This window comes from Schistocerca serialis, chromosome 9, assembly GCF_023864345.2.
Source record: "Schistocerca serialis cubense isolate TAMUIC-IGC-003099 chromosome 9, iqSchSeri2.2, whole genome shotgun sequence".
NCBI classification, from domain to species: domain Eukaryota; kingdom Metazoa; phylum Arthropoda; class Insecta; order Orthoptera; family Acrididae; genus Schistocerca; species Schistocerca serialis.
Window position 1 is genome coordinate 91186164 of NC_064646.1, and position 17793 is coordinate 91203956.

The window sequence follows — 17793 nt, forward strand, 5'->3', positions numbered from 1 at the left end:
ATACAGCTAGTATGTACGTAAATCTGGTGATACGATCCGTTGTGCTGCCCTTCACGAACAGCGTTCAGGGGGTGTTTCCCCGTAGGAAACATACCGCTCTTATAACTCAAAGACTTCACGCCGTGTCGACATATTGCCTTGGCGTGCTCGATCGGTAGATCTGTCTCCATATTTAACAACACTGTGCTACAATTCCAGATTATTCAAAACACCGTTAAGAGTCCCTGTATTGACATACAAAGGTTCAGACGCATGGAACTCAATCCCACCAACTGACGTTCTCCATCTGTCCAACACAATGCATGTACGCTCCCATGCTTGCAGTCAACTTCCTGGCAGCTACACCGGTTATTAATGTACCAAAATTTCACAATCGCAGTTCTTTAAGTCGCGCTTGGATTAATCTGTGATCTTGCAATGTTAATCACTTAAATACGTTACTTGGACACATGTATTACCGAAATTTATTTACTCAGTATCTTTTTGCTGTAACCTGTTTCCACTGTTCTTCTCACGAGGTGATCTGTTTCTTTGCCTTCTTCTTGTCAGTGTTTTGCAAATATTCCTATCTTCGCCGACTCCGCGGAAGACCCCAACGTTTAGAACCCTAGCAGTCGACTAAGTCTTCAACATTTTTCTGTAACACCTCATCCCGAATCCTTAGATTGTGTTCTCTTTTAGTTTTCCCACGGCCCAAGTTTCATTGCTATATAATACTGTGCTCCGAAAGTCGATTCTCATAAATACCTTTCTCAAATTGAGGCCTAAGTTTGATAGCAGCCCAGGAATGCCCTTTTTACCAGTCCTAGTCTGCTTTTTGTGTCCTCCTTGCTCCAACCATCATGGGTTAATTTACTACCTGGTTAGAGAAATTCTTTAACTCTATCTCCTTCGTGTTCACTAGTCTAGTCCTGATAAGTTTTCTGCTGTTCGTATTACTCTCCACTTTCACAGAGGATAGCAGTATCATAAACGAATCTTGCCATTTATATCCTTTAACCCTGAATTTTTGTCCCATTCTTGAACCTTTCGTTTAATTCAGCCTTTGCTTCTTGGACGAATAGATTGAACAATAGAGGCATCCCTGCCTTACAAGCAGGCCGCGGTGGCCGAGCGGTTCTAGGCGCTTCAGTCCGTAACCGCGGTGCTGCTACGGTCGCTGGTTCGAATCCTGCCTCGGGGATGGATGTGTGTGATGTCCTTACGTTAGTTATGTTTAAGTAGTACTACGTCTAGAGGACTGATGACCTCCGATGTTAAGCCCCTTAGTGCTTAGAGCCATTTGAACCGTTTTTGGACCTTTCTTACATCCTTTCTAATCCGAGAATTTCGTTCTTGATCTTCCTTCCCTATTGTTCCGTCTTGGGTGTTGTTCATATTGAACATTACCCGTCTTTCCCTATAGCTTACCCCACTTTTCTCAGAACTCCAAGGATCCTGCACCATTTAACATTTTCGAACGCTTTTTCCATGTCGACAAATCCTAAGAGTGTGTATTGATTTTTCTTTTGTCATACTTCTACTATCAACCGCAACGTCAGAATCGCCTCTCTGGTGCCTTTAGCTTTCCTAAAGCCAAACTGATTGTCATTTAACAGAGCATCAATTTACTTTTCCATTCTCCTAATACATTATTCTTGTTAGCAGGTTGGACACATTAGCTGTTAAGCTGATTGTGTAATAATTCGCGCATTTTCCCGCTTTAGCAATTTTCAGAATTGTGTGGACGATGTTTTCCCAAAAGTCTAATGGTATACCGCCAGGCCAATACAGTCTACACAACAAACTGAAGAGTCGTTTTATTGCCTCTTCTCCAACGGTTTTAGAAATTCTTATTGAATATTATCCATCCCTTCTACACTGCTGGCCACCGTAAATGTAACACCAAGAAAGACAAGAGGTAGCACAACAAAATTTATTTTGTAGATAACATGTTGACCAAGTATCAAATGATTACGTTTACAGACGTCTGTGACATGTGGTTCCTGCCAGAATCAGTAGCCAGAGTAGCCGCCATTGTTGGAGATCACCGATGCCACACGTCTCGGCATTGAGTCAAAGAGACGTTGGATGTGTTCCTGGGGTACAGCAGCCCAAGCAGCTTCCACACGTTGTCAAAGATCATCTGGTGTGGCAGCTGGGGATGTAATCTGGGTCACTCGTTGAGCAACCATGGACCACATGTTTTCTATTGGCGAAAGATCCGGAGAGCGAGCCGGCCAGGGAAGCACTTCAATCTGGTTATTGACGAAGAACCTTTGGACAATGCGTGCCACGTGTGGTCGCGCATTATCCTGTTGAAACATGGCTGTGGCCGAGCCCTGAAGGTAAGGAAGGACAACTGGCTCCAGCACCTCGGATATGTAGCGCCGGCTATTTAAAGTACCGGCAATGCGTACTAGAGGCGTGCGAGAGTAATATCCAATACCGCCCCATACCATAATACCCGGTACAAGACCAGTGTGGCGGTGCATAATGCAGCTGTCCAGCATCCTCTCTCCAAGGTGTCTCCACACTCGAATCCGACCATCGTGGTGCTGCAGACAGAAGTGTGCCTCGTCAGTAAAGACAACGTCATTCCATTCTGCCGTCCACATCCGTCTGTCATCACACCATTGGCGACGGAGACGTCTGTGGTTCTGCGTCAATGGTAGACGAAGCAATGGATGTCTTGCGGACAGACCATTCTGCTGTAAACGGCGTCGAATGGTACGCGCAGACACTGGATGATGCGTAACAGACGCAATGTGCTGTGCTATGGTTCGGGATGTCACTGAGCGATCCGTCACTGCCATGCGCACAATTTGCCTATCAGCACGTGCAGTGGTGCACCGAGGTGAATGCGATCGACCACGTCGGTCCGTCGTACCCTCCTGCATCCAACGGTCACATATCTGCATTACAGTTGTTTGGTTTCGTCCAACACGACTAGCGATTTCTCTGTATGATAATACACAATCTCGGTAGGCCACTATTCTTCCTCTGTCGAACTCGGATACTTGATCAAACGATGTTCGCTGTTGTCTACGAGGCATAACTGATCGTCTTGTGAAACATCCACAAGGTAAACACACGTGCCGAACGTACAATCGTCGAAATCGCCAAGCCTTAAATGGCGCTATGAGGTGGCGCCACAGGCGCGTGTGATGTGCGTCTGCGCTGAAATTCTAATCAGTTGCATATCTCATCGCTGCAAACCCATACTGTAAATTTCACTTGATTCGGATGCTTCCTTCAGGGTGTTGCATTTACGGTGGCCAGCAGTGTACCTTATTCGAGCGTAAGTCTCCCAAAGCTCTTTTGAAGTCTGATTCAAATACTAAATCTCCTATCTCTTCTAAATCAGCTGCTGTTTCTTCTTATTTATGTCGTCAGACAAGTCTTCCCCTTCATGGAGGCATTCAGTGTATTCTTTTCACCTATCCGCTGTCTCCTCTGCATTTACCACTGGAATTCTCATTGCACTCTTATGTTACAACCTTTGGTTTTGATTTCACCGAAGGTTATTTTGACTTTTCTATATGCTAACTCAGTCCTTCCGAAAATGCTTTCTTTTCGATTTCTTCGTTTATCGCCTTAGGTTCCCTGTACTTCCTATTTATTTCATTCCTAAGTGAACTGTAGTTCTGTACCCCTGAATTTCCCTGAACATCTTTGTACTTCCTTATTTCGTCGATCAACTGAAGTATTTCTTCTGTTAACCGTGGTTTTTTCGCTGGTACCTTCATGGTACCTAAGTTTTTCTTTCCAACTTTCGTGATTGCCATTCTGAGAGATGTTCAGTCATCTTCAACTAAACGTCCTGTTGACCTATTCCTTATTGCAGTATGTGTAGTCTGAGAGAACTTCAAGCATACGCCTTTATTCCATTTTACCTCCTTGCACTTTGATTCTACCTGACTAATCCCGTAAACTTCAGCGTACTCTTCATCACTACCAAATTGAGATCTGAGTTTATATATATTCCTGGGTACGCCTTAAAATCCAATATTTGATTTCGGAATCTCTGCCTGACAATGATGAAATCTAACTGAAATCTTCCAGTATTGCCAGATCTTTTCCAAGGATACCTCCTCCTCTTTTGATTGTTGAACAGAGTATTCGCTGCCACTAACTGAAATGTATTGCAGAAATCAATTAGTCTTTCTCCTCATTTCTACTATCAAGCCCATATTCGCCCGTAACCCTGTCCTGTTCACCTACAGCTCTGTTCCAGGTCTCCATGACTATCATCTCGATTTACATACAGAAACGTTCAATGTCCTCATATACTTTCTCTATCTTTTCATCTATAGCTTACGATGTTGGCACGTATACCTGAAGTATCATTGTCGGTGTTCGTATGCTCTCTTTTGAAAATAACCCTATCACTGAATAGTTCACATTAATCATTCTCTGTCTTACCTTCCTACGCATATCGAATTCTACTCTCATTGAACCATTTTGTGGTACTGTTGATACTACGCTATGCTAATCTGAGCAGTAATCCTTGTAATCTTTGCATTTCACTTCTCTGGTGTAGATTGAGATTCAGAATTTCCCTTTTAGCTTTTCTAGAATCTATACGACAGTGAAACGTCTGACATTCCAGGCGCCTACTCTAAAAAGTTATCCTTTAGTAGGATACTGAATCTTTTTCTCATGGTCACCTTCCCATTGGCAGTCCCCTCCAGTCGATCCGATCGGGGGCTAGTATCGAATCTTTTGCCAGTGGATAGATAATCATGGCATTGTTTTTCAATTACATGCCACATATTTTGTGTGTCGTCGGTGTAGTTATTTCTACTACTTTCTGCATTCTCATGCAGTTGATGATGGCTGATTCTTCCGCCTTTATGGACAGTTTCTCATCCCAAGGGCAAGAGAGTGCCCTGAAAATATGTGACATTGTCAGCCCACTTTGACAAGGGCGTTGGCCGAATGAAGGCGACTTCTTACGCAGGAAGTCTTCGGCCGCCATTGCTGATGACCTTTTATTCAAAATTTGCCATTTATGTTTATTGTTATACGAAATTTAAGAGATGGCGTGTTTCAAACCTGGAACCGAGGACGTTTTGACAACTAATCAAAGACTGTCAGCCTACTTCAAGGTGTTTTGTTGAACAATATGTACGAGATGCTTCAGGCTGCGCAGCTGTAGTAATTACTTGGAATTATTTTCTAATACAACATTTGCAGGCACAAAAGTTTCTCTCAAGTGCTCCGAGAGGTTGCTGAAGAGAGGCGACTGCACAGTCAGTTGCAGTAATCTGAATACCCAGGGCCCGGCATCAACTTAAGACAGTGTCCCTGGGAAGTGAGGGAGAAGATGCCGCTATAATTCTGAAAAAGAAAACAACCATGAGGCAGAAATTACTTTGCACGTATCTATATATTTACTCAATGGGAGCACTGATCGTGCACTAGCCATCCAGCAGTGGAAATAATATCAAGTTGAATAGACGTTATCCGCTAGCCAGAATTCAATGGACGATATGAAAATTCAGTCTCCCACTGGAAAATTCCAAGAATAAACATTAAGAATCAGTAACACGTTTCCTCTCACGCACAGAAAGTAAACACACGTTCAACATCCGTATCTACGGTCGTTCTGTGGTTCTGGTACAGGAAGTACGAAAGTAACAACCAGAAGCTCAATCAAAGCCAGAGACAAACTAAAAAAAAAGGGGCGTTGTCTATTACGCTGTGGTTTACTGTTATATTCCAGGAAATGTACGTATATCTCGCAGAAACACCGCGAATGTTTTGAACTCAGAAGTAGGCTTAACAGCGATCGCCCTTCCTATGCGACATTTGAGACTGGAAGAAAGAAGGGTGGAAATTACAAAATACGCTCCACCACCCACCATAAGGTAGTGTGGCGGGACCGGTTTATAGTATTTCGTGACTTTAATAACTTATAAATGATATTTCAGGTAGATCAAAAACATATATAAAACCAATTACCCATTGTCAGCGTAACAATTTGATTGATCTCCGAAAAATGATTATCGCGGCTAATATATGTCACTCTGCTAAAGAAATTTCCTCTTGACGTTGTGTAGAAATGTCGTCAGTAAAGTCGTGTGAGTGGCATTAAATTTCCATATCATTTATCAGATTTTACACAACTCTTACTTATGATGGAAGCACTTTTCTCTAGCAAAAGGAACATATAGTCACAAAATACTACCCGCGCACAACACTGACGTATGTCTCCTATTAAAATATTTCATGTAAATCGTCCGAAATAATTAGGCTTCATACATTAGCAAATAAGAAACTGATATTACGTAACGTGCTGTGAGCACTGTTTTCTAAAGATTCAATCTGAGTTGAATTCTGTCTTTTAAAGTAGATTCGCGACCACCGGTGCACATTTATTTCCATTCATTAATATCTAACAACATTTATGTTTGTTAAAATTCTCGATTCAAAACTACCGCGGAGATATTTTTGCTAAGATGGCGGCAGACAGACGATAGTCAATTTGTCTATTGTTATTCTCGATTCCTTTTGTATCAAGTTAATATATTCAGATAAAAGTCTTGAAGCCTTTTGTTCTCTTTTCTTTAAAATTTAAAATTATTCTCAATGAAAAGTGTTTCATATTTTTTATACCACCTACTAGGAAACTCTGCTGTAAGTTACTAGTGTTAATGGCTGCGCTCCTAATTGCGGAGCTGAAAATTAACATTTAAAAACCAGTAATTAGATTGGATTACAATTGAAATACAAATCCACGTCCAGACAATAGCGACCCTATTTTTCAAATAATAATTAACAACACAGATACAGGTTTTTCTCTTTACAGACCTCACACGCCTCACGTCCAAACAGTTCATCCGTTACCACAGGAAGGACAACTGAACCACAATTGTCGCAGATAACCAAAAAAATTATAATTGTCGTTGTCTATGAATGTTGTGCTGTCACCGCCAGACACCACACTTGCCGGGTGGTAGCCTTTAAATCGGTCGCGGTCCGTTAGTATACGTCGGACCCGCGTGTCGCCACTATCAGTGATTGCAGACCGAGCGCCGCCACGCGGCAGGTCTAGAGAGACTTCCTAGCACTCGCCCCAGTTGTACAGCCGACTTTGCTAGCGATGGTTCACTGACAAAATACGCTCTCATTTGCCGAGACTATAGTTAGCATAGCCTTCAGCTACGTCATTTGCTACGACCTAGCAAGGCGCCATTATCAGTTACTATTGATATTGTAAATAATGTACAGACAAGAGCTACGTTCAACATTAATGGATTAAAGTATTCCACCAGCTACATCCTTTTTTTCTAGTCTAACTTCCTTGTCCTGTTCCAGACCTCACGCCAGCCTGCGTGAGCTAAAACGCGTGCCTTTCGGCTTCCTCTTACATTAGTGGGTTGGCCCTCTTGCCAATCCACAACAAATGTAATTCTCTGATAATAGTTTTAATTCACACAGAGGTTAAATTATTACAAATGTTTCACATGGCTCTGAGCACTATGGATGGGACTTAACTCCTGATGTCATCAGTCGCCCGGAACTTAGAACTACTTAAACCTGACTAACCTAAGGACATCACACACATCCATGTCCGAGGCAGGATTCGAACCTGCGACCGTAGCCGTGGCTCGGTTCCAGACTGAAGCGCCTACAACCGCTCGGCCACTCCTGCCGGCAAATTATTACAGATGTAATGAAATAAATACCGTCAGTTTTACACGATACAGTCTTTTTTATACGTAGTATCGATAATATTTGTTGAAGTTTGTACACTTAGTTCATTTTGACGTATTGTGGCTAGAGCATAGTGTCGTAGATATTACAGCAGATTGCGTAAGACGTAGAAATTCAGTTCTTTTCTTGTAAGTCTTAAGTCACCTGTTTTATTGCAGCCCGCCACTAATTCCTGTCCTGCGTCAAGCCATTCATCTCAGAGTATCAGAGTCCATTTAGATACAAAATCATTCAAGCATGTGATTCACTCACCCTCAGGCAGTGGATTTCTGATATTAACATTGATTACTCTCTACACCTGCTATCACCACGCGTCTAGAGTGTGCTTGTTCCTGCCAAGGCATCGACAACTTTCTTAACTTAGAAGATGGTGGAGATAATCCGCGTAAGTCTCTTGGCCTTAAGCCTGCATAGTAAAGTAGGACAGCGACGTACTTTAGGTGGATTAGCGATACATCAACCCATCATCTCCGTCTTGATACGACCTGATTCCGCAGGGCTGCCAGTGACGGGAAACCCTTTCAGGTCACACTCAAAATAATTAAAATACAAGTACAGGACGTATATACAGCCACATCGGTTGCACAAAATTTTGTCAATTGACCAAGGTTTCGACTTCACTAGCGGAATCTTCATGTAATACATGTAATAATGTAATACATGTAATCACACCATGGTTCAAAACGTCTGAGCAAAAGTGCTCTCATCAAACCCGAACACTTTTGCTCAGACGTTTGCCTGTACCGAGCGTGTGGAGATTCTGAGTGCCACCTCGTTACCGATTGATCAAATATTTTGGTGAGACTCTTTCTGTGACTTCTGGGCCTTCTTTTGTCTAAGTCATAAGGCTGCGACTAGTTTCTCCTTCCCTGTAGGTCTGCTGTGTTTGCTGATTATGGGGGTTCGCTCCGAAGGAACTGAAGTTCACGTTAGGGGTAGCAACTCTGTTTCATTACAGACTTCAGTCGCAACTGTTTATTAAAACTGTGGAAGTTGCGTCGTCTGCGTTACAGAGGTAGTGGAGCTACGTTAATCAGAACTGCCTGTTTCAGTTGCTCGTAGTTCGAGTGTCTTACCGTGGGCCATGCTGATGGCAGGACTATCTGTTGTTCTTCCTTTTCAATACAGTGAAATCTAACTTTATCAGAGTGCCTTTTAAATGTAATCATTGTAGTTAAGTATTTGTGAAACATTTTGTTGGGTTTGTTCGTTGATCCGCCCTGAGATTTTCTATGGTAAATTCTGCTACGTTAAGTATGTACTTTTCCACTTCAGTCTTCACGGGCAGCCTGGTAAACCGAGTTTGACATCTGAGATTCGGTTGCTTAGATGTTTGAAGTAGTGGAGTTTACATTAGTAATAGGTTCTCTATTCTTTATATTTGGCTATCCTCTTACTGCAAAACACGTTAGAAGTAAGCGAGTTTGGAGTTTCTTTCATTTAAAAATATTATTTAATTACTATTGAAATGAGTAACTGTTTGGTAATGAATTTTGGGGGCACATAAGCTTTATTGGTTTTCTCTTTCCTGTAATAAGAGAGCAACCCAGTTGTAAAGTGCTTGTTTCTTATCACCATAATAGCTGATTGAGCAGATGCTGATTATTTATTTATTTATTTATTTATGTTTGGTTCTTAAATGGTAATACGAGGGTTGGAACCTATATAGTGGCAACCATTTATTCACAACAGATACAAAAGAGCTACATGTTTGCACATGTTACTGTCCTCCAGAGTAGTCACCAGCGTTATGTAGAACCCGTTACCAGCGATGTGGAAGGCGTAATATATCGTTAGCAGAGCCTGTTCTGTTGATGGTGCGAATCGAGTGGTCTACTGCCTGTCAAATCTCTGGAACAGTTCTTAAGCGAATGCCACGAAGTGCTTGCTTCACCTTCCAAATCAAATCAATGTCACAAGGACTTAAGGCCGGAGAGTGTGGTGGATGGTACAGTACTTCCCAGTCCCATCGACCGAACAGCCACAGCTTGCACTGTATGCGCCCGCGCAAAATGATGGGTGGGTAGCGCAGGAAGTGTTGCCGCTTCTTCCGCAAAGCTGGTCGCAAGTGATCCTCTAAAAACGAACAGTAATATTATGTATTGACAGTCTGCCGTGAAGGAACGTAATACGTTAGAATAACACCATCGCAGTCGTACTCGAGAATCACCATAACTTTCAGCATACTGGGGCTCTGACGCACTATCGAATTATGCGGAGACCCATAATAACGCCATTCGTTGGATTGGCGTTCCAGTTTTGGTTTCGTGGCATTCGCTTCAGAATTGTTCCAGAGATTGGACAGGCAGTAGAGCGCTCCATTCGAACCATCAACTGAACAGGCTCTGCTAACGGTATACTACACCTTCCACATCACTCGCAATGTTCCACTCTGCATTGCTGCCAAATTTATTCAAGATGGCAGCGATGACGTCATCCAAGATGGCAGCGTGTAGACTAGGTAACAGTGCACATCATTCAAGATAACGGATTTTGGCGGGAAAATAGATCAACTGGGGTATGTCCACTAACCTAACTCCCAGAAAAGTAGCGAAAAGTTTGAATTTTGGTGGGAAAATAGGTGAATTGCGCTATGTCCACTAAGCTAACTCTCCAGAAGAAGTTGGCGCGAAATTCAAATTCCAACAGGATAATGGATGCACGACTGTACTTGTCTTTATTACTATTCATTATCATTCATTATTATTCATTATCATTTATCATCATTTTTCATCATTTATTATTATTTATTATCATTCATTATTATTTATTATTATTGGCCTACCTCTACTAGAAAATTGCGCCAAATTCAAATTCCAACACGATAATGTCTCGAAAACTGGACTTCTATTTATTATTATTATTATTATTATCATTTACTATCATTTATTATCATTTATTATTTACTCAAGTTTCCGATTTCGGCGGGAAGAAACCCATTTCATTACATCAATAATCTGTCACCAGTTCAAATTACAACACCATAATCGATCACACATACGAAATAGTCCACATCCTATGAACTTTGACTGTCACTTATGATTTTTCACTGCTAACCTATCAAAATCGAGTCAAATAATAAACTGCACTTGTACTAACATAATTCACATCCTTCGATTTTACAGGGAAAGAGGACGGAAGTACCGTCATCGCTTGTTCTCCAACAGACTTCGTACACATCTTCGAGATGTCGACACCCAGTGTGCTCGCCACTAGGTCCAGACTCCAACTGACTTACTTCAAATCGTCGCCAGCGGAGGAGGCGCCACCGGTCAGCGGTGGCCCGCAATCACACCACTGGTCCAGCGCCCGCTCAGACCGCGCGGGTCCAGCGGCGTAAACATGTTTTGCTCGTTTGAACCTGCGGACGTCACAATGTTAGGTCGTCCTTTCACCACGTATATTCATCCCTCCCACACATTTCGTGCCAAAATGGTTTGCCCGAGAGTGGAATCTTCCCAAACGTCACAACGGTCGGTTAGTGATCCACCACACGGTTTCGTGGTGGAGAAAGAACACTCTTGGATCCAAAGTTGTTTGCTGGAGAGTGGAATGTGCCCTGACGTCAGACAACCGCCGGTCCACCACGTGGTGTGCTCGACAAAGAACGCTCTCGCTAAGTTAACTAACTCAAGATCGTCTGCTCTCTCTCTCTCACTCTCCCTCTCCCTCACTCTCACTCTTTCTCTTTCGCCCTCTTTCGCCCTCTTTCGCCCTCTTTCGCCCTCTGTCGCCGTCTCTCTCTAAAACGCGTGCGTCCGACCACTTACGTCACACACCCTAGATGGCCAACCGCATACACTCGCTGGACATAGTCTTTTGTAAATGTGCTAACACCCACATCGCACATCTAAGCTACCAATTGCCTAAGTACATAATTGCATACCAATTTTAATCATATTAAATAATTCAATTTACAATTTCATATAAGTATGAAAGCCGTTGAACTATCTGATTTCAACTACTATGACGGTCCAGACCGCCTCCTTTTCATAGGAACCAGTGTCGAGTTCGAATTCTGGCAATAAAGAAAGGTCACTTGCGCTTTCTCTAGCAACCTAAGAAAATTGTTGGAAAGAAAGAACAGTTTTTCACGTCTGTCAACACCTGATTTCTTTGGGATTGGGATTATTATATTCTTCTTGAAGTCTGAGAGTATTTCGCCTGTCTCATACATCTTGCTCACTAGATGGTAGAGTTTTGTTAGGCCTGGGTCTCTCAAGGCTGTCAGAAGTTCTAATGGAATGTTGTCCATTCCCAGGGCCTTGTTTCGACTCAGACCTTTCAGTGCTCTGTCACACTCTTCACACAGTATCGTATCTCCTATTTCATCTTCATCTACATCCTCTTCTATTTCCATAATATTGTCCTCAAGTACATCGCCCTTGTGTAGACCCTCTATATACTCCTTCCACCTTCCTGCTTTCCCTTCTTTGCTTAGAACTGGGCTTCCATCTACGCTCTTGACATTCATGCAAGTGGTCCTCTTTTCTCCAAAGATCTCTTTAATTTTTCTGTAGACAGTATCTATCTTACCCCTAGTGACATGCGCCTCTACATCCTGACATTTGTCCTCTAGCCATCCCTCCTTAGCCATTTTGCACTTCCTGTCGATCTCATTTTTGAGACATTTGTATTCCTTTCTGCCTGCTTCATTTACTGTATTTTTATTTTTTCTCTTTTCATCAATTAAATTCAATATATCTTCTGTTACCCAAAGATTTCTACTAGCTCTCGTCTTTTTACCTGCTTCATCCTCTGCTACCTTCACTATTCCATGTCTCAAAGCTACCCATTCTTCTTCTACTGTATTTCTTTCCCCCATTCTTGTCAATCGTTCCCTAATGCTGTCTCTGAAACTCTCTGCAACCTCTGGTTCTTTCAGTTTATCCAGGTCCCAACTCCTCAAAATGAGTGGTAATGAATGATAATGAACAATAATGAATGATAATTAATGATATTAAAGAAAAGTACGATTTTGCAGCCATTATCCTGTTGGAAATTGAATTTGGAATCAATTTTTTTCTGGAGGGTTAGATTAATGGACATAGCACAGTTCACCTATTTTCCCCACGCTCTATCCCCCACATTCATCTCAATGATCGAACACATGGCGATGGCTTGACAACGACAGCTCAGCAAAGACTGACTGTGCAGGAGCATTTAAAGTCATAAATGTAGTTGAGTGGATGTGCCTCAATTGGCTTTCTTCCCACCAAAATCCGCCATCTTGAATGATGTCACGGCAGCACTCCCTGGTGGCTGAGATATGAACTAAGCCTGTTGGACTGTGTACACACGTGCATGATATAAATGATAATGAATGATAATGAATGAAAATGAATGATAATGACTGATAATGAATGATAATTAATGATAATAAATAAAAGTACAGTTTTGAATCCATTATCCTGTTGGAATTCGAATTTCGCACCAGTTTCTTCTGGAGGGTCAGGTTAGTGGACATAGCCCAATTGACCTATTTTAAATGCTAACTTCCCTCCATTTTTCTGGGGGTAGGTTAGTGGACATATTCCAATTGACGAATTTTCCCTCCAAGATCCGCCTTCTTGAATGACGTCATGTGCTGTTGTCAAGCCTACATGCTGTCTTCTTGGATGACGTCATCGCCACCATATTGAATAAATTTGGCAACAAAGCAGAGTGGAACAGAATGAAGGTAGTCGCACTACTAACGGGTTCTACACAACGCTGGTGACTGCTTTGAAGGACAGTAACAGGTGCAAACAAGTAACTCTTTTGTGTCAGTTGTGAATAAACAGTTGCCACTACCTAAGTTCCAACCCTCAAATAATGAAATATGTGCACTGTTACTAGTTTTCTACGGTTAGTTGTTGGTGTGTTCTAGTTCAAGATGTATAGGACCTGTCCCATCCACCAGCACACTCTTAGGTGAAGAGGTCACATTGCCCACTCTGTCCGTCATCGTGTCCTACCTGTCGCAGGTCTGAATATTATCTCTGTAACTTCTCTTGGTTCTGAACCTATGCCACCATTGGATGTGATGCATCACTTTTGTGCCTACTATTAACAAATCGCCTGCAGTTAGTTCAGATTTTATATTTAGAAAACCAACAGATTTTTTTTTTTTTTTTTTTTTTTTGTAAAATGTTCAAATATGCGAGAGTTTTAATGGACCAAACTGCTGAGGTCATCAGTTCCTAGACGCACACACTACTTAAACTAACTTATGCTAAGAACCACACAACCCCCCCCCCACGCCCACCACACACACACACATACACCCATACCCGAGGGAGCACTCAGACCTCTGGCAGGAGGGGCCGTGCAGTCTGTGACATGGCTCCTCAAACTGCTCAGCTACTCTGAGCGGCAAAATTTGTGTAAATGTTAATGTTTTGATTATTAATATGGACCTTGGCTGTCGTCAGATACCTGTTAATGTTTAACAAATTGCTTGGATTCTTAATTAGTGATGTCGCTTTCTTATCTCATTTCCTCATTAATTTTCGACAGACTCTTTACTTTCTTACTTGATTCTAAAAGCTATTTTACTGATGTTACAAAGTTGTGACTTTTATTCAAATAAAAGATTATGCACGTTTAGAACTGTGAACGCTGCTTTCTTACCTTATGGCGCAGCCCCATCCCTCACCAGCATATTAAGTGGAGCCAGAACAATCCTAATCCTCAATGTAAATTTTAGCAAATAGAAGTAACATTTTTTCTAAAACCATTAAACTTATTGCTCTAAAATTTGGACTACAAGTTCATTGAATACTTCTCTACAGAGTTATAATGCCATATTAAGAAATATTTATTGGGGTTTGTTTCACAATTTTTTTAAACAGATTCTTATAATTTCTCTAAAATTTTGCACTTTTTCTTCTATAACTCTTGAATTATACAATATTTTCTTTTTACAATTTGTTGTAAACGTGAAGGAAAGAAGTAAACAATATCATGTGTAAATTTCATTGATATACTATTAGCAGTTTTTGAGAAAATGTTCCTAAAAGATGAAAATTTAAAAGTTACGGGAAATGGCCTCCAAAGTTTTTTATACATTCTTGCCCCGTATGATGGATTATCAGCATCCCCTTCTTTTTCCAGTGTTAGTTTCCCTTTCACTGGTCTTTTCTTCCCTTTTGCTGCATGTTGTAAGCGTTGTCTCTTCTTCCTGCACCTCTTAGTCTTTCTTCATCAATTAGGCGCATTGTGGAAATGGTGCTGTGTCCTGGTAGGAAACCTAAATATTTCAGCACATCACATTTGATCAAGTTTCCTTCATTGTATCTTGCCACTGCATCATACACTCCAAAGTGCAATGTTTTTATCTGTACAAACTCTCTTTTGGGAATCCTAATCAAATTTAAATTATTTACACTTTCATTTGGATTTTGTGTTTTCCCATGGAAACACTTTTCTAACAAGCTTGGCTGTGATAAATCTCTGAATATGGGCTTAATTACGTCAACTACAGCATTTGTCAAACTGTTTTTATGGGCATATTCGTTTCCTGATTGGTACTTACAGCATGAGTCATCACCTGTGGGGCACAGTGCATGTTGTGCGTGCTCATTTGTTGATGCAGTACAAAAAACATAATGCCCATACTGCTCTCCTCATATGCTCAAAACTTCTTGTATTTTGCCTAACTGCACACCCATAATACCACTGCAATCTATCAATTGCTTCATCTGTCAATCTTCTTCTTCCTCCGAGGGTCTTACCATCACTAAGCTTCTGGGATCCTAATGTCTGCTTTAGTTTGCGCAAGAGAGCCCCCAAGCGCTTCTGCACATGTCCAATGCACTCCTGTTCTTTAATGTGAATTTCACTGCCATAATATTTCAGTTCCTCCACAGCTTTATATCCCTTAGAATCACCATCTGCTAGATAGTTAGTGTATCGTACATTACACCGCTCCTGTGATCTGGTAAAAATTGCTGTCACTCCCTCTACTTCCATCGCTCCACTCCTGTCGTGAAAATTTTCTTCACTACTTTCATTATGTTCGTCCTTGGTATTGCCCTTACACCTACAATGTTTTGAGAGAATAGCAACATCAGTTACTTAGCAACTGTCTCGACTGGTAGCTTTCATCACTCCATTTAGAGATTTATGACTCTACGTTGCCATGATCCATCTAAAGCAACAGTTAGATCTCTACAATTCCCATTATTTGTCACAGCTTCTTCAACTGCTTTCTTCATTGTTTCTTGAGAAATATGTTCAAAAAATGGCTCTGAGCACTATGGGACTTAACTGCTGAGGTCATCAGTCCCCTAGAACTTAGAACTACTTAAACCTAACTAACCTAAGGACATCACACACATCCATGCCCGAGGCAGGATTCGAACCTGCGACCGTAGCGGTGGCGCGGCTCCAGACTGTAGCGCCTAGAACCGCTCGGCCAGCAATATGTTCAGCAGATCCCACCAATTCATTATAAAATCCAAACTTCGTAGTAGGTTTCGGCAAGTTCATAAATCCAAATAACATTGTCCCTGCAGCACTGCCCTTGCCAATGCAACGCAAGCAATACACTAGCCTAACATTTATATCATACGCCTTCTTTCCACTATTACCACAACGAGCAATACTGTTATAATTAGAAAACGAAACTTCTGCAGCACATTTGTATTCTTCAATAACATTTTACATGCCAAACGATTGTGTGAAGTTATTTTCAATTCCAGTCCTCTTTGTTTGCAAACTTGGCATAATACGTTATGTTTTAAAATATTAGAGAGCAAGGAAATATTAATTATTTCATTCACATCATTACTGTCACTTTCATAGTTTTCAAATTTTTCTTTGATATCACAAACTTTCTTGCTGGAAGAAGTTCTATCACACTTATTTGGAGTAGTCGGTGAAGCAGTCTGAGCAGCATCTCCTTTCGAAACAGCAAATGATTTCTTCTTCCACTCATTGTGCCTTTTCTTAAACACTCGATTGCTGAAACGGGGCATATAGATATCCACAAACCAAATACGTAAAACAGGTAAGAGCAATATTCGTGAAATACGCAAAATTGAACAGCAAAAGAACACAAAGCAAACTACACACACGGTATAGCGTTTATGTTTACCGATATGAACAGTCACTTGTCACAGAGATAAAGCCGTACAAAGTTGGAAAACAAAACACTGTCTAATTCCGCAAAGATACCCTGCTTGCAGCCTGCGAGCGGCGCCGTCAGAGGTGGCACATCAAGTCGCTACAACCGTTTACGCGGCGCGTCAACTTTGCAGCGATAAATAACACACTTAGAATTCACTTAGAAGGGTGAAACTTGATTTGTTTTATTCATACAACTCCAAATAATTTTATAATGAAAAAACCAAAAAAAGTTAATTTTGTCATTTCCATTGTTTCGGCTCCCCTTAAGCGAATTTAGAGTAACTACACCCAGTCCACGGAGGACAACAGTCAGGAATTAAGTAAGATGTAGGCGCAAATTTAGAGAATGTATAGTCGAAGAGGACTGTGCAATAATACCGCAGCCGCCATCTCGTTCGTCTTCGTAGCTGCATGACCAGCGTAGGTTGGTGCCGTGGAGTGATCCCGGTTCGATTCCCGGTACTACCAGGAATTTTTATGATGTGAGAGAACTGTTACGGACTGCACTTGGCCTCGTGATGCGAACTGTCGAACCACTTGACTGAATAGGTGTGACAAAACGTCTGCCAAACGGGTGGGAGAGCAGCATCCTGTCCCCCACGCCCCTCCTCGCCACATCCGAAAAGGATGACTCAGCGGTCGGTAGACATCCCTCGGGCATTCACGGCCTGGTGAGGAGTTCGAGGGGCGGTCCATAAGTAAAGCCACACTTCCTTAGTTCTTTTGGACGCATATTGCTTTTATTGAAGATTCCAATGCATCATATTATTCTCCATTCTTCTGGTTACAAAACCCTATTTTTCAACTCAATCTCCGTTAACTCGATATGTCACATGACATAGTTATCGGAAAATGCACATGTGCAGTACGGCCCACTCGTCACTTACAGGGTGCTTAAAGGATGCTGCCTTATTGGAAAGCTATGCGAGAAGTCAAGCAAATCACGTTAATAGTTCTTATTACAATGAAGAAGAGTGACAA